The sequence below is a fragment of the Triticum aestivum genome, chromosome 2D, assembly GCF_018294505.1.
Source record: "Triticum aestivum cultivar Chinese Spring chromosome 2D, IWGSC CS RefSeq v2.1, whole genome shotgun sequence".
Classification (NCBI taxonomy): Eukaryota; Viridiplantae; Streptophyta; class Magnoliopsida; order Poales; family Poaceae; genus Triticum; species Triticum aestivum.
The window spans coordinates 27,870,648-27,892,370 of record NC_057799.1 but is presented as its reverse complement, the minus strand read 5'-3'; the positions used below and the strand labels follow the sequence as shown (position 1 = coordinate 27,892,370).

The window sequence follows — 21,723 nt, the reverse complement described above, 5'->3', positions numbered from 1 at the left end:
CGACCGTGATAACTTATACCACGGGAGCACCCCCCGGCCCTCTCGCTCGACCAAAACTCTCGAGGACACCCAAACCCTAGAAAAAAACGATGTCGGTCTCCTACCCCCTCCCGCCGCGCCCCTACCCTTGAAGCGTTGCCTAGGCCACCCCAAACCCGGAATAAGCTAGGTCTACGTTTGCACTAATATATCCACCTGCTGTCATGTTTGTGTAATAATTGCCATGTTGTAATATTTGCAGAAACAATGGAGCACGGACGAGACGAGCAAGCAGAAGAGGTGTTGGGGGACATAATCTTAGCCGGAGGTGATATCTTGTCGTATCTTAACGACAATGATGGTCTGGAAGAACAGGGTGAAGAAGCAGGCTACGGTGATCGAAGAGTGGAGGAGGAAAGACATGATTATGATGGCTCCGGTGACCCAATGCTGGTGCAAGAAGGAGCCCGTGGTGACGGCTCCGGTGACCGAACAGAGTCCGGCCAGGTAAATATATTAGTTAAGCCTGTGCTGACTAGCTAATTGATGCATTCATTGTTTTGGTATGTACACATATTAATTAACACTCGTCTTTCTTCTTTTTTCTAGCCCTCCGGATCGAGCACAACTGCGGTAAAGAGACGAGGCCCGAAGAGAAAGTTGCGCTCGGATGAAAGGTTTGAGATCACAGCAATCGCGCGCGACGGCCAACCGATTGAACCCATCCGGACAAAGGATGCATTTGCTGCTCAGTGCGGGGTTCTAGTTAGGGACAAGATCCCGATCAGCATCCACCAATGGTATAAGCCTAAGAAGGAAGACCCTGAGGTGTCTTATGTCAATGATATGCAGAAAGATGATCTTTGGACTGAGCTGAAGGCAAATTTCACCCTACCGCCAGAGGAGGATCCGGAGAAGCCAGTTATAGAGCAATTAATCAAGTCTCATGCTCTTAAGAAGATGGCAGACCTATTCAGGAGGTGGAAGAATGAGCTGAAAACGTTTGTCGACAAAGAAGAGACACCAGAATTCATCGGCCGGTATGAGAAGATCAGAGATCACTGGCCCGCATTTGTGGCCCACAAGACATCGGAAAAGAGTAAGAAGATGTCAGCGACAAACAAGAAGAATGCTGCGAAGAAGAAGCTTCACCATCGCACGGGGTCAGGTGGCTACCTCAAAGCCCGACCTAAGTGGGCCAAGGCTGAGAATGATCTGCTTGAAAAAGGGATCGAACCACAGACAATGAACTGGACAGACCGTTGCCGGACTTGGTTCTTCGGGGCTGGCGGAACCTTGGACCCTGTATCAGGGAGGTGCGTTTGGACGAACGAGCTTTTGAGAATACCAGTCAAGAAGATTCAGCAATATATCGATGCAGCGCAGGAAGGGACGTTCGTTCCAGACAGAGAGAACGACGAGCTCACAATGGCCCTCGGGAATCCTGAGCACCCTGGACGGACACGAGGCACGCCAGGCTCCGTTCCGTGGAAGGCTGGTTTTCCGGACGCGGGCGGTTACAAAAGCCAGGAGAGGAGGAAAAAAGTGGAGCAGATCCAAATTCAGAAGCTGCACGAAAGGGTTCAAGCGCTAGAGGAACGAGACGGCAATCGACATGCCGAAACTGCCCCCGAAGCTACACCGCCATCTCAGCGGAGAAGCAGCGTGGCTTCCACCGAGCTGCTTCAGCTGGAGCATGCGGCTCCTGCTAGCTACCCCGTGGATGCTATCACGGAGTCTCAACATTGCCACCTTATGGCGGAATGGCAGAACTTCAAAGTCAAGGCGGCTGTTGGCTCTGTTTTACCTCCTGAACCCGGCGCAACCTACCACTGCCGGCCGATTCCAGAAGGATATGCTAGGGTGATGGTGGATGAAATAACGGAGGGATTTGAGGAGCTCCAGCTTGACCACCCTACCGGTGAAGGGGAGACTCGGCTGGGTTCTGCTCTGAAGACTCCATGCCTATGGCGGAAGGAGCTCATCAAGCTTCCGAACTGGACGGCTCCGGCGAGTAAGGGCACTCCGCCTCCTCCTCCGCCTCCTCCTCCGGCGAGTGATCAGGGCACTCAGCCTCCTTCTCCGGCGCGTGGCGGCACTCCGCCTCCTTCTCCGCCAGCGCCGGCGCGCCAGAGCAGCCAGCCTCCTCCTTCTCCGCCTCGTCAGCAAGGGCGGAAGAGACCCGCCGCCGCTGCGGCTGCTCCGGCGCGTCGTAGTCCTTCTCCTCCGCCTCGTAAGCAAGGAAAGAAGACAGCCGCAGCCGCTCCGTCTGCTCTGCCGGCGTCTAGCAGTACAGCTGCCAGAGGCGGGAGGCAATACAGATTCGGTCCTTCTCTGAAGACTCCAGAGAAGTTACCATACGAGAGGACCGAGGAGGAAACCAGGAAGATCGTGCGAGCCGAAGTGACAAACTTCTTTGAAGGGGTGAAAGCAAAGAAACATCCACCTCCGGAGGAGAAGGTAGATCCGGTGAAAGCAAAGCGCACTCTGGCTGCCCTGACAAAACCACCAAAGTCTCCGCCGAGAGGCAACTATGAGCGCATTCTTGCAAAGACATATGCCGAAGCGGAGCGGTCGGGAAGTACTGTCAGTGATCAAAGGTTAAAAGAACGACGAGCTGGGAAAAAAATTGCCCAGCTCGGCGAACAAGCGAACCAATCGTGCCCCCCGCTCAAGGTGTCAAAAGACATCGTCGCTAATGATCCGAGTATGGTGCCCGGTTATAGCAATCTTGGAGATTACCTGCCCGACGATGTACATTATGAAATCATGGAGGTGGACGAACACAAATACCATTACGGGAAGCCTCTCGTCAAAGATGAAAGATCTCTAACAACGATGATGCGAAGACTACATGATTGGTACATGAAAACCTGCAGAGAGTCTGATGGGATGAATACTTTGACGCTGAGAGTTAAACCGGAGCATGACCTCGTTGGAATTGATCTGCTGAATGTTCCATTTGAGGATTTCTTCCAGTTTTACAATCAAAAGGCCCTCGATAAAACAACGATCACTTGCTACTGTCTGTAAGTAGTACTACTTCTGTCATTAAGTCTCTATATAGGTCAGCTCTTTCATTGCATGTATTTATAATTATCCTCACTATATTATGCAGATTGAAGATCGCCGAATTGAAGAAAAGACAAATCGGTGATATTGGGTTCATTAACACAAATCTCATAGATGCATATACGGTTGAAAAACATCCCAAAGAAGCCGAGGCCAACTTGCTACAATCGTTGGTATTAAATCAAAACAAAGATATAATTCTCTTTCCTTACAACTTCAAGTGAGTGTTACTGTCTTGTGCATATTCGGTTTCCCTTATTAGTCCAGGTTATGGTAATGTAATTGATGACTTATGCATGCATGCGCAGCTTCCACTATATTCTCCTAGAGATTAAGCTTGAGCAGGGAGTAGTAACCGTCTTAGACTCGAGACGAAAAGATCCCCAGGACTATGCGAACATGACTCAAATGCTCGAGAAGTAAGTTAAATCGATCATTATCCACCATATCAGCAACTTTGTTCATTTCCTGATATCAAGTAATTGTTTTCTTTGTCTGGCAGGGTTTGGAGAAAATTCACCACAAAAGCTCCGGGACTGCCGAAGAAGCTGCAATTTAATCACCCGAAAGTAAGTACTATAGTAGCATGTTCCGCGCATCTCCTAGTGATTCAAGCGCTAGTTTCATCAATACCATTTAGCATGCTTGCTTATCAGTTTGATTGACCTCTATTTCTTGTAAAGTGGTTGTGGCAGGAACCCGGGAATAATTACTGTGGATACTACGTTTGCGAGTCCATCCGCTACACGACCTGTGAGCGGGGCTACACTGAAGAACAATATGAAGTGCGTAAGCAATAATATTCACAATTTTATTTTATTACCATCATTTGTGTTGAGTTTCATTTATTCATATATATATGTATTGACCCCCTTCTTCAAATTAGATGTTTCGGAAGCGGGATGAACTCCTAGCACCAGATCGTATGCGAGGAATTCAAGAGGAATTGGCGGCATTCTTCCTTGACCACGTGATCGCTGAAAACGGAGAATACTATGTGGACCCTGTGTTCCTACAATTTAATTAGGAGATTGTATTGTAAGAGATAATTATTGTATATATGTAGCCGGTAGTGTCGGATAGATATACGAGAACTTGTTGTTCGACCAATATCTCGGAGAAGGAGAGGTGGTCGATATCACTTCTCTCTGTATGCATATGTTCATGACGATCTTCTGTTTCCTTCATTTGATTACTAGCTAGCGTGTCTACTCCTCTCCATACGTATATAGTACGTAGCGTCGACCAAGCACGGAGATAAGAGAGGACACTTCTCTCTATTAATTAGCTAGCTAACACAATATATGAAACACCTAAATTAACCCCCGAAAACCCCTAAACCACCCCCTTTCAAAAAAACAAAAACCTCAGCTCCTGCCAGCTGCTGACGCGTGGATGCCTATTGGTCCCGGTTGGTGACACCAACCAGGACAAAAGGCCCTGCCTATTGTTCCCGGTTGGTGGCACCAACCGGGACCAAAGGCCCCCCTGCCTGGGCTGGCAGCAGCGGCCACGTGGAGGACCTTCTGTCCCAGTTCGTGTAAGAACCGGGACTAAAGGGTTAGGGCTTTAGTAACGACCCTTTAGTCCCGGTTCGAAAACCGGGACAAAAGGCCCTTACCAACCAGGGTAAAAGCCCCTTTTCCTACTAGTGATATTGCTTAGTCATGTACTTTTTATGCTTAATTTCAGTGTTCCACCTTGATATGCCTATGTCAACTGCACATAGTTAGAGTAAAAAATAGATGCAACTATTGCATTTAAATACAGTTGTCATCATTACAATGCCAGTCACTAAGAAACAAGTTACTAACCCATCTAGTCTTGCCGATAATAGCCGAGAACCACAACCACCAGCATGCAACTCAGGCAATGGGCGGAGAACGGATGGTTGCCCACTTCACGTAAAGCGAATGGTGGATGGAAGGCGACCTCACAAGGAACCAGGGCCACGACTTGCAGTGGGCAACCGGTGGCGAATGGAGGGCTTCCTCGCTGGTTACCTCATCTATTAGGTACATTTTTTGTTTCAGTAGTAATTAGCTCACATGTTATTGCATAAGAACAGTTTCTAAAATGTCGCTTTACAAGGTTGCTGGCCTATTGTTTCACTAAATTGCCTGTGTACATGTGTTGTAGTTTCCTTTTTTTATCCATGGTTATGTAGCTCTTAATCATGAAAAATCGAGGGAGGTTGCGAAATACGCTGTCTTTTCTTTAGTGAACTCTTATGTAACAGTCTATAAAATAAGCTACTGGGTTGTAGGATCTTTGTTTCAAATGGTCAACGCATTCATTGTTGATAAGATTGCAAGCACTGGAATACAGTTCTATATAATAGCATGTGAGCTAATTATAACATTTGTACAAACTATATTGTTAACTATGTTATCATGAGAATTTATTGATCAAATCTGTGTTAATCCACATATGAGCTTTTGAACAACTTGCGCCGATTCCACTTTCCTGACAAATGTGTGCAAACTGTTTTCAGGTACTTACCCAACTGGTGCACATGGATGTGATGACTTTGTAGCGTTTATGGACCAACCAACCTGTAATCATGGATATTACGTGTGTTGTAGACCATTTGGTGTTTCAGAGCTTGCACTTTGTGAATGTAGATACAGACTTGTGTGTTCTGGACCATCTTAGTTGAAGTCTCTCATACTAGCAAATAGTCCCATCCTTTTGTAACTTATGTGTTTTGGGTGATTGTAAAGATGGCCAAAACTATGCTTTGTCAAGATTGATGTGTTTTTCTACTGGTGTTCAATGTATATGCATGATTCTGAACATATTTTCATTGCGGTGCAGTATGTGTTCATCTTGAACCTGCTTCTGGGTGAGGATAATAATTGAATATGTATTGTTTTGATTGCATATCAGCTTAGCAACAATTTATCTGTTGGCAAAGGAAATAACTGTCGGTGTAGGTAGGGTGTACGTTGATAGATCATCTGTTGGGGTAGATAGGGTGTACATGACTAATAAAGTGTCGGCAAAGGTAGGGTGTATGTGCACACGCTATCTGTCGGCATAGGTAGGGTGTATGTTGTCTGATAAAGTGTCGGCGTAGGTAGGGTGTATGTGGACATACCATCTGTCGGCGTAGGTAGGGTATATGCCGACTGAAAAAGTGTCGGGAAGTAAACAACTGTCGGCAATACCTTTGCCCACAGCAATTCCTCCGACTCTTTCATCTTCTGTCAGCATTGGTGTTAGCTACAACTTATCTGTCGGCAAAGGTACCCTATGCCGACACATAGGTGTGTCACGTAAGCTCTATCGTGGTGTAGTGTAAGTGATACATGATCCGAGTCAACTAGGCCGTGTCCGATCATCACGTGAGACGGACTAGTCATCATTGGTGAACATCTTCATGTTGATCGTATCTACTATACGACTCATGTTCGACCTTTCGGTCTCTTGTGTTCCGAGGCCATGTCTGTACATGCTAGGCTTTTCAAGTCAACCTAAGTGTTTCGCATGTGTAAATCTGGCTTACACCCGTTGTATGCGAACGTTATGATCTATCACACCCGATCATCACGTGGTGCTTCGAAACAACGAACCTTCGCAATGGTGCACAGTTAGGGGGAACACATCTCTTGAAATTTTAGTGAGGGATCATCTTATTTATGCTACCGTCGTTCTAAGCAAATAAGATGTAAACATGATAAACATCACATGCAAATCATAAAGTGACATGATATGGCTAATATCATCTTGCACCTTTGATCTCCATCTTCGAGGCGCGGCATGATCACCTTTGTCACCTGCATGACACCATGATCTCCATCATCATGATCTCCATCATCGTGTCTTCATGAAGTTGTCTCGCCAACTATAACTTCTACTACTATGGCTACCAGTTAGCAATAAAGTAAAGTAATTACATGGCGTTTTTCATTGACACGCAGGTCATACAATAAATTAAGACAACTCCTATGGCTCCTGCCGGTTGTCATACTCATCGACATGCAAGTCGTGATTCCTATTACAAGAACATGATCAATCTCATACATCACATTTATATATATATATATATATATATATATATATATATATATATATATATATATATATATATATATATATATAATTCATCACATCACGTAGCATACCCTGCAAAAACAAGTTAGACGTCCTCTAATTGTTGTTGCATGTTTTACGTGGCTGCTATGGGTTTCTAGCAAGACCGTTTCTTACTATTTACCCTTTCTATGCCAATTACTATTTACCCTTCATAAGGACCCTCTTCATCGAATCCGATCCGACTGAAGTGGGAGAGACAGACACCCGCTAGCCACCTTATGCATCAAGTGCATGTCAGTCGGTGGAACCTGTCTCACGTAAGTGTACGTGTAAGGTCGGTTCGGGCCGCTTCATCCCACAATGTTGCCGAATCAAGATAAGACTAGTAACGGCAAGCAAATTGAACAAATCATCGCCCACAACTACTTTGTGTTCTACTCGTGCATAGAATCTACGCATAGACCTAGCTCATGATGCCATTGTTAGGGAACGTAGCAATAATTCAAAATTTTCCTACGTGTCACCAAGATCAATCTAGGAGATGCTAGCAACGAGAGAGGGAGTGCATCTTCATACCCTTGAAGATCGCTAAGCGGAAGCGTTACAAGAACGCGGTTGATGGAGTCGTACTCGCGGCGATTCAAATCGCGGAAGATCCAATCTAGCGCCGAACGGACGGCGCCTCCGCGTTCAAAACATGTACAGCCCGGGGACGTCTCCTCCTTCTTGATCCAGCAAGGGGAGAGGAGAAGTGGAGGGAGGACTCCGGCAGCACGAGGCGTGGTGGTGGAGCTTGTGGTATTCCTGCAGGGCTTCGCCAAGCTCTACGGAGGAGAAGGAAGAGTTGGAGGAGGGAGGGGCTGCGCCAGGGAAGGGGTGCGGCTGCCCTCTCTCTCCCTCACTATATATAGGGGGGAGGGGTGGAGGAGGCGCCCTAGGGTTCCCTAGGGGAGGGGCGGCGGCCACAGGGGAAACCCTAGATGGGTTTGGGCGCCCCCACCCCTAGGAAACTTGCCCCCCAAGCCGGGAGGGGCGGCTGCCCTAGGGGAGGCACCCCCACCTCTCCACAATACGTGAGAGGGGGTGGGAGGGGCGCACAGCCCCTTAGTGGGCTGGTGTGCCCCCTCCCCTTGGCCCATAAGGCCCCCCAACGCTTGCCGGGGCCTCCGAAACACCTTTCGGTCACGCTGGTCGTCACCCGGTACTCACAGAACAATTCTGGACTCCAATACCCTTCGTCCAATATATCGATAATCACCTCCAGACCACTCCGGAGTTCCTCGTCACGTCCGGGATCTCATCCGGGACTCCGAACAACCTTCGGTAACCACATACTATTTCCCATAACAACTCTAGCGTCACCGAACCTTAAGTGTGTAGACCCTACGGGTTCAGGAACCATGCAGACATGACCGAGACACCTCTCCGGCCAATAACCAATAGCGGGATCTGGATACCCATATTGGCTCCCACACGTTCCACGATGATCTCATCGGATGAACCACGATGTCGGGGATTCAATCAATCCCGTATAAAATTCCCTTTGTCCATCGGTATGTTACTTGCCCGAGATTTGATCGTCGGTATCCCTATACCTTGTTCAATCTCGTTACCGGCAAGTCTCTTTACTCGCTCCGTAACGCATGATCTCGTGCCTAACTCATTAGTCACATTGAGCTCATTATGATGATGCATTACCGAGTGGGCCCAGAGATACCTCTCTGTCATACGGAGTGACAAATCCCAGTCTCGATTCGTGCCAACCCAACAGGCACTTTCGGAGATACCTGTAATGCACCTTTATAGCCACCCAGTTACGTTGTGACGTTTGGTACACCCAAAGCATTCCTACGGTATCCGGGAGTTGCACAATCTCATGGTCTAAGGAAATGATACTTGACATTAGAAAAGCTCTTAGCAAACGAACTACACGATCTTGTGCTATGCTTAGGATTGGGTCTTGTCCATCACATCATTCTCCTAATGGTGTGATCCCGTTATCAATGACATCCAATGTCCATGGTTAGGAAACCATAACCATCTATTGATCAACGAGCTAGTCAACTAGAGGCTTACTAGGGACATGTTGTGGTCTATGTATTCACACATGTATTACGGTTTCCAGTTAATACAATTATAGCATGAACAATAGACAATTATCATGAACAAGGAAATACAATAATAACCATTTTATTATTGCCTCTAGGGCATATTTCCAACAAATTACTCTTACTAACTAATGAAGTGGACGGAGGTCTCTGGCTACGCTTGAATAGACCAGTCTTAAGCTAACATTATTTGAAGATAAGATGTTTTAGCAGTGCCTAAATACACACTCTGTGTGGCTGCCTTCCTAGTCTTCTGGATAGTGATACCATCTTTTCTCAATATGTGAGAGATGTCTCCTACTTTACTGTACAGATTTTTTTTGCAGGGGTACTTTACTGTAGAGATTGTGTAAGAAGAATATGGGCTTGATCTAGTGATCTTTAGAAGGAATCATATTATCATTAAACTTGCAACGTTGTTGTCTTTCCTTCTGAACTGCTTGTTTATCACAATTTTCAGTTATACTACTTGTTATCATACCATGACAATCCCAACTCAGGATTTGGTTCTGTGGAAAGAGTTGCTTGATGTTTCCAAGATATTACAATCAGATGAACTTCCAGGTGCCTAGGCCTTTGCATCTACGAGGAGTGGATCAACCAAATTAGTGGCGGAACCAGCGCCGGGCGACCCTTGGCACTTTACCGGGCTCGCTAGGCACACGCCAGTTTTTTTTTAGGGGTTGGCACATGCCAGCTACGATAGACTCGTTACATCAGGAAAAATCATGAACGCATCCTGCTTTACCCGGGCAGCTGGGCTGGTGTTGGTCGGCTAATTTCTGAGGGCTTGAGCTATGCAGGCATCACTATACTAGTGCCCCACGCTCCACCTAGATAAAAAGTATCTGAAGCTACAGTTTAATTCCACCTTCATCCAACGGAAGCACTAGTATTGTTCTCAGGTTTGGTAGCTTTTTCTTTGTACAATAAGGTAGCATGATGCTGTTGAGCTTAGCAATGGTGTTGTCCAACGCTTTCTCATTGGCTGCCTTGCACTTTTGTCGTGGGAGAACCGGCCTCCTCTACAGGATCCCATTTTAGCTCTGCAAGCAGCACCTTTTATTCAAGTTTAACTATCCGAGCCGACCTGGCAGCTGTGGCACCGGTCCATCCTGGAGCATTGGCCTTGCCCTAATGGGCTTCTTTTTCCTTTAGTAATTATTGAGACAAGGCCTGATCGCCTACCGGCCTAGGAAGCAGCCTACCAAACCAGAAGTAACACGACCTTTTCTTTTAAAAAAAAGAGCAGTTCTATTCACATGTTAGTAGGTTTATTACAAAAAATCTACGGACTAGTTCAATTAGCTGTCGGTTATTCCCACCTTTTTTTCCTGAATGGTTATAGTTTTGTCTCACAGTATGTAGCTTTTTAGTAAAAGTTGTGCGTAGGAAGCAATTTTGAAAAAGAAGGACCATTATTAGTCCTCGCCTCAACCCACCTGTTCGTCTGCTCAACAGACTTATTGCAGTTTAAATTTTGAGGTTAGAGCGTGTGATCTTGGTCATTTAGGTTAGATATTAGCTCACTTTAAAATTAAATGTGTATGACCCATCTTTTATCTGTAATATATTTGTTGAGCCATTTATCTTTCTTAATGGAAGTCGTCAGATATCATGATTGACCCATCTTCCTGAGATACTGAACACAAACATGTTGCTTTTGTAAATGATGTACTTGTATACCAGATTCCTGTTTTGGGTGTAGAGAAGATATTGAGATATTGAACACAAAAATGTGGCTGCGACACTTGGTAATGCAGAGACGAAAACAGTTACATGGCTGGTGTATCATATTGCGATTTAGGAAAACATCTACAATAACAGTTATCGATTGGATAAAACAGTGACTTGTACACCCATGTATGAAAGGAGACCCGCTCCTCCCTAACCAAAGTATGAAAAAGGTGAGAGGGAGAGAAAGTTGAGCATGCACTGGTACAGAGTAGGCATGCTCTCAATCCATGCATGAAAAAGATTAGGAAGAGAGAGAGAGAGACCGTGAACCCTTCTAGTGTGCAGGTCTGCTGGACAATACAGGCTACAGTATCTGCTGTAGGTAAAGAAACATGCAATGTTTTGTATACGATTTGTGTGCAGCATTTATCTGCGCACCATGCATAGTTGCTACGGTATATATAAGGTTTTTGTAACGCTCGCATCTCTCATTCTTCTGATCATTGAAACTCAATGTGCGAACATTAGTAGCTCGCCCAAAAGACCTAATAGTTAACTTGTAACTAATTTTGTGCCTACTAGATTAAAGCTAACAGTGACAATTTTCCTGCTAAATCCGGCAATTATAATGATTTTTTTATTAAAGGCCAACGGCCACATCTTATTAAACTGACGATTACATCTATTTAAACTCGGCAACCATGTATATGTATCTAGACAGCTTATAATAACCGTTTTAACTTGATAACACCACCTGCTAAAACTTGGCAACCGAGTGTATACATTTTTGGCAACTACGCTTGCTTAAACCTGACGACCGTGTTTGGCAAATGATTGCTGCCTTGTTGGGCACTTGCATTACCACCCATATCATAGGTAGCCTTTTACATTGTACATGGTATAAAACGATGTCATAAGTTGTGTTTGCCAATTTAACTATGTCGAGTTGTCATATTTAACATACGAATTTGCCAAAAATATATTTTTGCGTGCTTGCTAGTTTAACTATGCTGAGTTGTCATATTTTACACCCGATTGCCAAAAAGATTTGTTGTGGTCGCCGGTTTTCAATATGCCGAGTTGTCATATTTTACACGCAATCGCCAAAAATAATTTTGTTCGTGCTTGCCAATTTGATTATATCAAGTTGTCATATCTATACTCAATTGTCAAACAAAAAATATGGCAATTAAGTTATATTTTATCAGGGAAGTAATATTTACTAATATGACAAGTGAAACAAATGTGGCCAGTACGCATGGAAAAAAAGTTACCAAAACATGTTGACATGAGATCTAGTTTCGAAGATCTCATCAAGACAAAATCAGCAGTGAAAATAGATCATCGATTGAATTAACGGTTTAAGAGATAAAACATTTGTAACTTCAAACATTTAGAAAGAATCTTGGTGACATCATTGCATGCATGCATGATGAAGAGAGGGGGGTTTGGCCGCAGCATGACAACGTTTTTTGAGGTAACCTGATTAGTAGGGCCGCCGCTATTTTTGCATTAGAAGAGTGATTAGTTGGGCCGCCGCACGGCAAGGTGCATGTGCGGCCCCCGCTACGTAGTGTTGTCCATTAATCTTATCAATTGTCAAAGACAATCTCGACAAACATATTAGTTCCTATATATATGGATGGAGGGAGTAAAAATTCCTCCATCGGGCCAGGAAGCATCACCGGCCAGCTGTGAAGCGTGCGTGTCAGACTGGTGCAACCCGTACCCTGAGCCTCTCTCTACTCTAGCCAGGTTAGTATTTCCTTCCCTTCGCTTGATCAGGTCTTCTTTAGAACAAGCGTTGCACGCGCAGCTCCGAGAGGTCGAAGAGATTAAGCGCTCCCGAGGCCGGTGGCAGAGGAAGACCGGCGTGCGCGATGTTGCCTTCACGAAGGTCGACAAGCTACCAGCGCGCGCGGCTTTGCCGTGGCCAAGGTCGCGGACGAGGGGAAGAACGCCGTCGCGGTGGAGGACGGGTGCTGCCACGGCATAGAGCTAGGTGGGGGAGAGAGGACGGAAGGGAGAGCGAGCTCCGGTGAAGGTGGCGAAGGAGGCGGTGGAGGTGAAACAGAGGTCTAGCGCCCCAGCCCTGGCGTCCGCGGTGCACGGCCGGAAGTGTGGAGACATGCCAAAGAAGAGGGGAAACGGAGGTAGCGCTCAAGGACGTCCATTCCATTCCATGGCGGCAAGAGTGAGGAGACGGAGAGGAATTGCTTGGAGTCTGCCGGTTGAACTTGCTCGTGCTCACCGCGTCCGTGCACTCTGCTGTATGCATGGCAGACAGAGGTTCAGACTTTGGAGCCAATGGAGCACATCTGCAGACAGAGCTTCAGACTGCGTATAGAAAATCTGTATACAAAAATATGCCGATCAGTACAGTTTAATTGTGATACACGTTCATTTGATTTTAGCAAGTCTGGCTTTTTATAGCATTTCGCTGCGGGCTCATCGAAACCACGATGTGAATTTAACATGCATTTCGTTATTCACAGATGGGCGCTGGACTTTCAACGGAGATCCGACGTATAATCGAAGTACCTCGAGCTGAGCGTGAGGAAGATCTTAAACAAGTGTTGGAAGAAGAAGGTACATGCTAGTTTACCTGCTGTCTGAACTTTGTTACAGAACAAAATAACTGTATCTATGCATGGTTTCCGATTATCGAGCAGATGGAGGCCAATCTGCAGCTCCACTCTGTCCTCTTACTTACATGAACGAGTCGAACTTTACTCGCGACCCAGCGCCAGCCACCATGCTGCCAGCGAGGGAGGGCCCCCCCGACGATAGGCGTGATAGGTATGATATGAATTGTGAATGATCCAGTAGCAATGCGGCATTACACCACTGGTCATTTGACTGAACTAGTTTCCCATGCAAAAAAAGTGGACGCAACTTGCTCAATGCACATGTTGTGTGATTGACTCAGGGCACATACCGGAGCTTGAATGGTGGTGCAAGCGCGCGAGAGGAGGTCCTCGCAAGACATGATCAAGACATGATCAAGGGAGTTAGCGACTTGTCGGGTAGTGCTTCAACCAACTCAGAACCACCGGACATGGCTCCTGCGGATCCAAGATCGATTCCTTGTGGTTATTTCACCAATATGTCTATTTTATTTTTCTAATTAAAAAAAATCTGAACATCCAGCAACACTGACATGTTCTACAAGCCATTTTGATTAATTGGCTACCAGTACGATTCTAGTGTGCTTGCAAGAAGAAAGAAAAACATCAAGCAATCCATCGTACGTGCACATGCGTTGTGGACAGAAGTACTAATCCAAAAAGACTACTCCTCTTCTCTACTAGTAGTCCACGAACAGAACCAACCCCCTCACCTCTCTCACTCTCTCCCCAAGAACAAAGCACGGCCGCCGCTGGGCATCTCCGGCGACACGGCGGAAACCTACAGATTCCCCTCGACTCCCTCTACCCTTTCCCCCTATTTATTTGACCCGCCGCCGCCAAAATCATCGCCACCATCAAATCCTTGCGCCGCGTGATTCGGGTCCGGTGGGCTCGCCACCGGTCGCCTCGGCGATGGCGTCTCCCTGCCTACATCCTACCCCAGCGCAGCTACACGCACTAGGTGTGCAGCCACGGCCGTCGGGCAGTGCGGCTTTACCGGCGCGGCTCCGGCGTGGCCGCTGCTACCGGTGTGGACCGGCCACACCCTGCTGCTACTACCGGTAAGTGTTAGACAAACTAACTTCTCTCTACAGTGCGCTAAATCTCAAGGAAAGTGCTTGGAGGCTCGCTAGAGCGATGTGGACAAGGGGTGCAGATTTATCCATTTTGTTCATGCTAGTCTACTGTATTCCTCCACACTGCCATGTTTCTTGTGTTGCACTCAAATCAAGAATTAACCATGGATTACTCTATGGTGTGAACTTGGTCCGCAGAGTTATTCCATATTGTTTATTCAATTTTTATATCTACTACACTATCCCCGCACTACTATGATTCTTTCAATTATGCTCATAACTAGGAATTAACCAGTGAATCCCTTTTTTTTTTGCGGGGTAACCAGTGAATCCCCCTACTGTTAAAAACTTGATTAAAAATCTATGAGTGACAAGTTAATTGCTTGTGATGGTTAGGTGCTGCCACAAATTAAATCTAAATGTTGCTTCTACTGTGTGTGCGCGCCCACTCATCTCTGAACCCCACCACAGTCAAGTGAAAAATTGACATTGATCACTCAAATCATACTTAGAAAGGGGACCAGGAAAGGGAAATAACAGGAATTTACTTGTACAAGATTTGCACAAAATATGTTTATTATTATTGTTTTCAGAATGAGGTATGTGCAAATGAGGCATGAGCAAACATTAGCCAAACAATGTTCAATATAACTAGGCAGGGATCATTAGGATGAGTAGCATTCACAGGAAGCTCGAGCTATTAGCTGTACATGCAAATCTTAGCAAGTTGGTATTTCAGCATGACATGTCTATTATATATACACAGATCTAGTACAAGACAGAGATGTACATTCATAGAAGTTTTTTCTAAAGGGACACTCATAGAAGTTTTACATCTATACATGCACTGCAACGTATCAATTTGCCTTCATCTAATATATGTGTTTTCTTTCACTAACTATCCTTTTCTGTTTTTTTACAGCAGGGTACTAGTGTCCAGGTGATTCGTTGCATATCCTAATGTAAGCAGGTGAAGGTACATTAAGCATCAAGCAAACAGAGCTGCAAAAATAAGTTACTTGAATACTACCTAATGGCAACTCAGCATGCAACGAAAGAAGAACAATGGAGATGTGAAAAGTTGATGGGAGAAAGGTGGGCTGCTCCAGGGAATGATGTGCGTGTGTGTGTGTGGTGTGAAATGCAGAGTGAAGGGATGGCCTCCTATCTATAGCTGGGTACATAGCTAGGTCGGTTTGGGAGGAGGAGGAGGTGGCCGGCATGCATGGCTCTATGCGCATGCAAGTCTCCACTTGTATTCTTGCAAGCTGTATTATGGACAAGTGTACAATGATTGGTTGTTTATTAGTTGGCATTTTCTTCATGTGTAAGTATATATGGCACAATGGTTGTTTGTAAAATTGAATTTTACATTGGGGCTTAGAAAAGAAAATGTTGTATAAAAAAGTAAACATCAAAGTTTTGTTGTGATCCAAATTAAGATCAGTTACTTGAGTGTTGTTCATGGTGATTCTAATATTTATGTACCAATATGGATGTATCCCACCGTCGTTGGAAAGATCGTTATATTTGTTCGAGGGTTTTTACATCGCTTCTTCTGTGTGTAAGAAATGAGACAACGGTTCTTCTGTGTGTAAGAAATGAGACAACGGTTCAACTGTAAATTTGCAAAGTTAAGGAGATTTGGAGAAGAAATGTTCACTAGTAGAAAAAGGGCCTAATGTGAAGCTCATTAGTCCCGGTTTGTAACTGAACCGGCACTAATGTGACCATTCGTGCCGGTTCCAACGGCTAGGCGGGCGGCACTCATTAGTACCGGTTCGTGACGAACCTTTAGTACCGGTTCGTGCCACGAACCGGTACTAAAGAGGTGGTGGCCTTTAGTACGGGTTGGTGGCTCCAACCGGTACTAAAGACCCCCCCTAGTACGGGTTCGTGCCACCAACCGGTACTAAAGGGGTGCGCTGCCACCCACAGTGCACAATGTTTAGTCCCACCTCGCTAGTTGAGAGGAGCTCGCACTAGTTTATAAGCCCCGCCGCGGCTACCGTGTCGAGCTCCTCTCTAAGCAGGCCTTTGTGGGCCTATTGCAAGTCTTCTGCCCTGTGGGGCCTATTGGGTCGTACGGGCCTGCATCCTGACCGAACTAGAGGTTGGGTTTCTAGTCGTATGCAGGCCGTGCCGGCCAGTAGGTGGGCTGTTTTTGATTTATTTCAAAAAAATTCAAAAAAAATCCATTAGTCGGTCTCCCAGACCACGGCGCGCCTCGTGCCACGTGGTGGCCCTTTAGTGGCGGTTCGTGTTGAACCGGTACTAAAAGGGGGAGGGGGGGCTTTAGTCCCCACACTTTAGTGGCGGTTGCACAACCGGCACTAAAGGGCCTTACGAACCGATGCTAAAGTCTGGTTCTGCACTAGTGGTTGTATATAACTAAATACTAAATTTTTAGTTGCAATAAAATTTTAAGATTAGTGTTGTGGTTAATAGTAATTATTTGACTAATTATGCCTTGTGACGTCGGTGTAACCTAACGTCGTAAAAATTGTCGTTATCTAATTTTGAGGGTTTTTACACGAGTGCCTCCTCTCCTTGGTGCTCGGCGTGGCAACATATTTTCTCCAGCCCTTACACCTAACGTCATCAAAAATGTTGTTATCTAATTTTGAGGTTTTTTACACGAGTGCTTGGTGCCCGCCGTGGTAACATATTTTCTCCAGCCCTCACAGCCTTCTTTTTCATTCATCTGATCCTCAACTTAAATAGTATGTGCAAATGACTCCACACCCAGCCACTAGTGCGTCTGGTTCCTCCGTGAAATCGGTTATAGCCTCGCTAGGTAAGGACTAGCATTTGGTACCGCTAAAAAAACCTGGCTTTTTAGGGGCCAGCTAGCCTTGCTAGGCCAGGAAAATCTCGCCCGCCGCGGAGAGCCAAATCGGGTCGCTCTCAACGGCAAGCGCGCATGCACAAAAAAAAGGTCCACGCTTGACCCGCATGTACACGCACGTAACTGCCAGCAAAAATGATGCATCCAAATGCGTAGCGTACGGCAAGGCTGGCAAAGCTGAGCTAGACTAGCTGGGCTAGCTTAAGGCTGTGTTCGGCAATACCCCGCTCCTTTGCTAGGGAGCGGAGCGGACGGGGTACTCATTTGGCAGCTCGCCAAAATTCCACTGGATGCTCCGCAGCGGAGTTACGGAACGGAGAGATTCCGAACGGCCTCTAAGTATAGCCCACCCAGCAATGCAACCAAGCGTTCCCAAGTCACGCACGCGCTAGCCACCAACTCTCTCGGCAACTAATCCACGTAGGCATCCACTACCAGACTCATGTACCCAGTCATCACGTCTCCACGCACTAACCAACTAACAACATGCATGCAGCAACTAATTCCTATTTGCATGCACTCACACGACCACACACCTAGCTAGCATATCGCATGCATCGCATGCGGCCACTCCTTCATCCACGAAGCTAGCTAGTCAATGACCCGGCAAATCTCTCGACCACTAACATGATACACACGCATGCACACGTGCACACATGTCAAGATTAATTCCAACATTCCTCACTACATGCTTTTCTTTGTTTCTCTCTCGGTTATCGGTTTTCAGAGGTTGCTTGGATTAAGGATTGGAGGCCGTTGGTCGGTTGTTAGGGATTATAGTTGTTGTCCCATACCTTGGCAGGAGGAACAGAGGGGCTGGGGATTTGTGGAGTAGGTCCTCTGGTAGTCCATCCAGGAACGACCACACCTGTGTAGAAATATCTAACGTATTATGCAAGGTATAGTATATGGACCCCCCCCCCCCCCCCCCCTAGTGAGCAGTAAACCATGAGTAAGAATAAATTGCAGCAAAGCGCTACTCAAAAATTGAACCATTACAGAGGAAGAAACGCGGTTTTAAGAGAGAACATGTCTAGTTTGAAGGCCAAGTGGCCGACGCTTCATCCGCTGGCGTTGAATTTTTTTTGTACACTCCAGAAAAACCATTACATGATCTATGTAAAAACATGGCATCTTTTGGAGTCCGTTTGCTATATTTAAACCATTAAGTGTGTTTCTAGACATTTAACGAATATAATTCAAAATTGAACTGTAAGTACTTGAAAACTTTATAAAAAATCGATTGGAAAATCATATTTGTGTTCTTGAGTCTATGTTAGGCCTTATGCAAGAAAAGGAAAGTATTTACAAACGCGAGGGGGCCAAGACTCGGCCTTGAACTTGGAGTTTTTTCATTTTTTTTAATTTTGAAAAATGCTAATAAACTCGGAAAAAGTTGAAACTTGGCAAGTAGGAAGAAATCTAACCAATGTTTGTTGGCAAAAAAAATCAGAACTTTTCATTATTTATTTCTCTGTTTTTACTATTTTCGAATGAGCATAGAAAACACACAATTTGCCTGCTGCATACTTCATCCTTATTGCTTGAAAAGAAACGACCCAGATCAGTGATATGGCAGGCATCCCACATTAAACCCATTAACAGTCGCACAATGTGCGCCCTCTCGCTGCATCCACGTCGGATAAGAAACGACAAAACGAACGCGGCCGGATCGGTCAAGTCGCTAGGATTGGCCTAACCTAACCCGGGTGCCGCTCACGACTCCACGAGGCCATGACGCCTTCCCTCTTTGCCGCCGCCTCCTCCTCTCCTCTTCCCTCTTTCTCCCACGCTACCTCTCGCCCGCCGCCGCCTTCCCCATCCCAGATTCTTCTCCTCCGCCGTGCCATGGTGCTCCCCTATGATCGATGCGCCATCGGGTTCCGCTGTTCTCTAAACTTCGTTTGGGTGCCGGGGTGGTGGTCTTAGGAGGAGGAGAGGAGGAAGAAGAGGAGGAGCAGGAGAGCCCCGCAGGTGCAGGGGAGGCCGTTCGTGGTGGAGAGGGCATTGACGACGGCCGTCCCAGTGGCGCTGCTGAAGGTGGGCGAGGCGCTGCGCGCGCCCCGGCGGCTGTTCACGGAGGATGCGTGGCGGCGTACGCCGGGGTGAGCGGCGACCGCACCCCCGTCCACCTGGACAACGCCTTCGCGCGCGGGACGGGCGGGTTCCAGCGCGGCCGCGTGGTGCACGGCATGCTCGTCGCCTCCTTCTTCCCCGCCCTCATCGCCTCCCACGTCGTACGCTCCTTTCCTTCCCCTCTCTGCCATTCCGCCGAACGGCTGGCGGGCATGGCGCCCGGTCGATGGGATCCCGCCCTGATCTGACGGCTGCTTCTCGTCTTCATGCAGCCTGGAGCCGTGTACGTGAGCCAGTCTCTCAAGTTCACGGCGCCGGTGCACGTCGGAGACGAGGTGGTCGCGCAGGTGCAGGCGCTCCACATCAAGGCCACCGGCGCAAGGCACGTGTACTACTACCACTACAACGTAGCGCCATTTTTGTATCTCCTCTTCTTTCTAGCATTGCGCCTGCTGAGAACTAATAGTAATGCTATATCTGTTGGGCAGCGTCAAGTTCGCCACCAAGTGCTTCACGGACGATGAGGAGACTCTCGCCATTGACGGCGAGGCCATGACTTTTCTGCCCACGCTGCAGCTCAGCGCAGAGGCAATCGAGTGACAAGTATGTTGATTAGAACCATTTCGAATGGGACGACTTTTATCTCATGATGAACCATTTCACCTTCGCATAAACTTCGGGGCCGGGGAACATGAGATTGCAGCTTTGTCGGTAATATTTCGTTGCAGTCTTCCTGTTATGATTGATAGCATGAGCAAAGAGTAGTAGATCACTTCAGTTTTCTGAACATTCAATGGGCTGGGTGTACATGCCGACTGTGATAGGAACTGAAGAATTTCAACAGGTTAACTTGAATCACTAGGCATATTCAGTACTAGATCACTTCAGTCTGCTCAGTACTACTTCTTGCTGCTGCTCCATACTATTTCTGCCGTTGCTCTATTGTGGAGAGAGGAAGAAAGGAAATAACTCGGTCTGCTTAGTTCACAAAATAACAAATCTGAATCTTTTACATTTAAACTGAAATCCTTTAGGAACTCAAGAATTTCAACAGAATAACTTGAACCACCACTACAGGAATCAGCTTCTTTGCCGTCCACCATGGCGGACGGCAAAGGCATAGATCACGGACGGCAAAAATCACAAACTTTTCGGATGAACACGTGCCAGCAAAGGCCTTCTTTGTCGTCCGCTTATTAGAAACGGACGGCAAAGGATTACGCCGTCCATCATCCTTGGCCAGCAGACGGCAAAGACATCGGACGGCAGTGCGATGGCGTGACAGCCGTTAGGGGGTTAACGGCGCTCTTTGTCGTCTGCCAGCGGCCGGCAAAGAGTCAAAGCCCTTTGCCGTCCGCTGACAGACGACAAAGAGCCCAGCTAGGCAGCACTGGAACCTGCCATGTGGCCCGCTATGCCGTCCGCCAGCGCACGGCAACGTGATTTGAATCTTTGCCGTCCGCTGGCAGACGGCAAAGTGACCAAATAGGCAGCCAGTGTTCCTAGGTTTTACAGGTAGCTGCCACGTGTCCACTTTGCCGTCTGCTAGCAGACGGCGAAGCTCTTTGCCGTCTGCTAGCGGACGGCAAAGATGCTACATATCCCATGTTTTTATTTGAATTCATTTAATTTCACAGGAATTCACACACAGATATACATATTATTTTTTCACATGCACATCAGACATATGATGTATCCAACACATAGCTCCGTCCATGACAACATACATACATAATAAGAAACAGAGTTCCATCCATACATATTACAGTAACATCACAATGTTCATCCAACACATTGTTCCATGCATCCATATAACAAGTTTCACATTTTTCATCGATACAAACGAAAAAAAGAAAAGGGAAACAAGCACTCCATCCATGCAAACTTCCATATAGTGAATTAAATCTGCAAAATGGGAAACAAGAAAGTTAGAAGAAGAAGACTAGAATCAGAAGAAGAAGAAGAAAATGAAGAAGAAGAAGAAGTAAGCATACTTAGGTAAAATGGAGCTAACCTACCTAATTGTGCCATTTTTGAGTGAACTAAGCATATTATGCCATTTTTGATATAACTTAGAGCTAACTTCATTTTGGAGAAGAAGAAGAAAACTAGAAGAAGAAGATCTTCTTCTTCTTCTTCTTTTCTTCCTATTCCTTTTTTTCTTCCTCTTCCTTGATTTTCTTCATCTTATTATGTCATTTGTGGACTAAATAGGCTAA

At 46.4% G+C, this 21,723-nt stretch overlaps 1 long non-coding RNA gene and 1 pseudogene across 1 annotated transcript; both read left to right on the top strand.

The window, feature by feature from the left end:
* Positions 1-12,516: 12,516 nt before the first annotated feature.
* On the top strand, positions 12,517-20,340 carry LOC123055571 (uncharacterized; annotated as a pseudogene).
* On the top strand, positions 14,201-15,904 carry LOC123048457 (uncharacterized). The gene is made up of 2 exons (XR_006423292.1): positions 14,201-14,565; positions 15,503-15,904. It is a non-coding gene; the product is annotated as an uncharacterized lncRNA (long non-coding RNA).
* Positions 20,341-21,723: the final 1,383 nt, after the last annotated feature.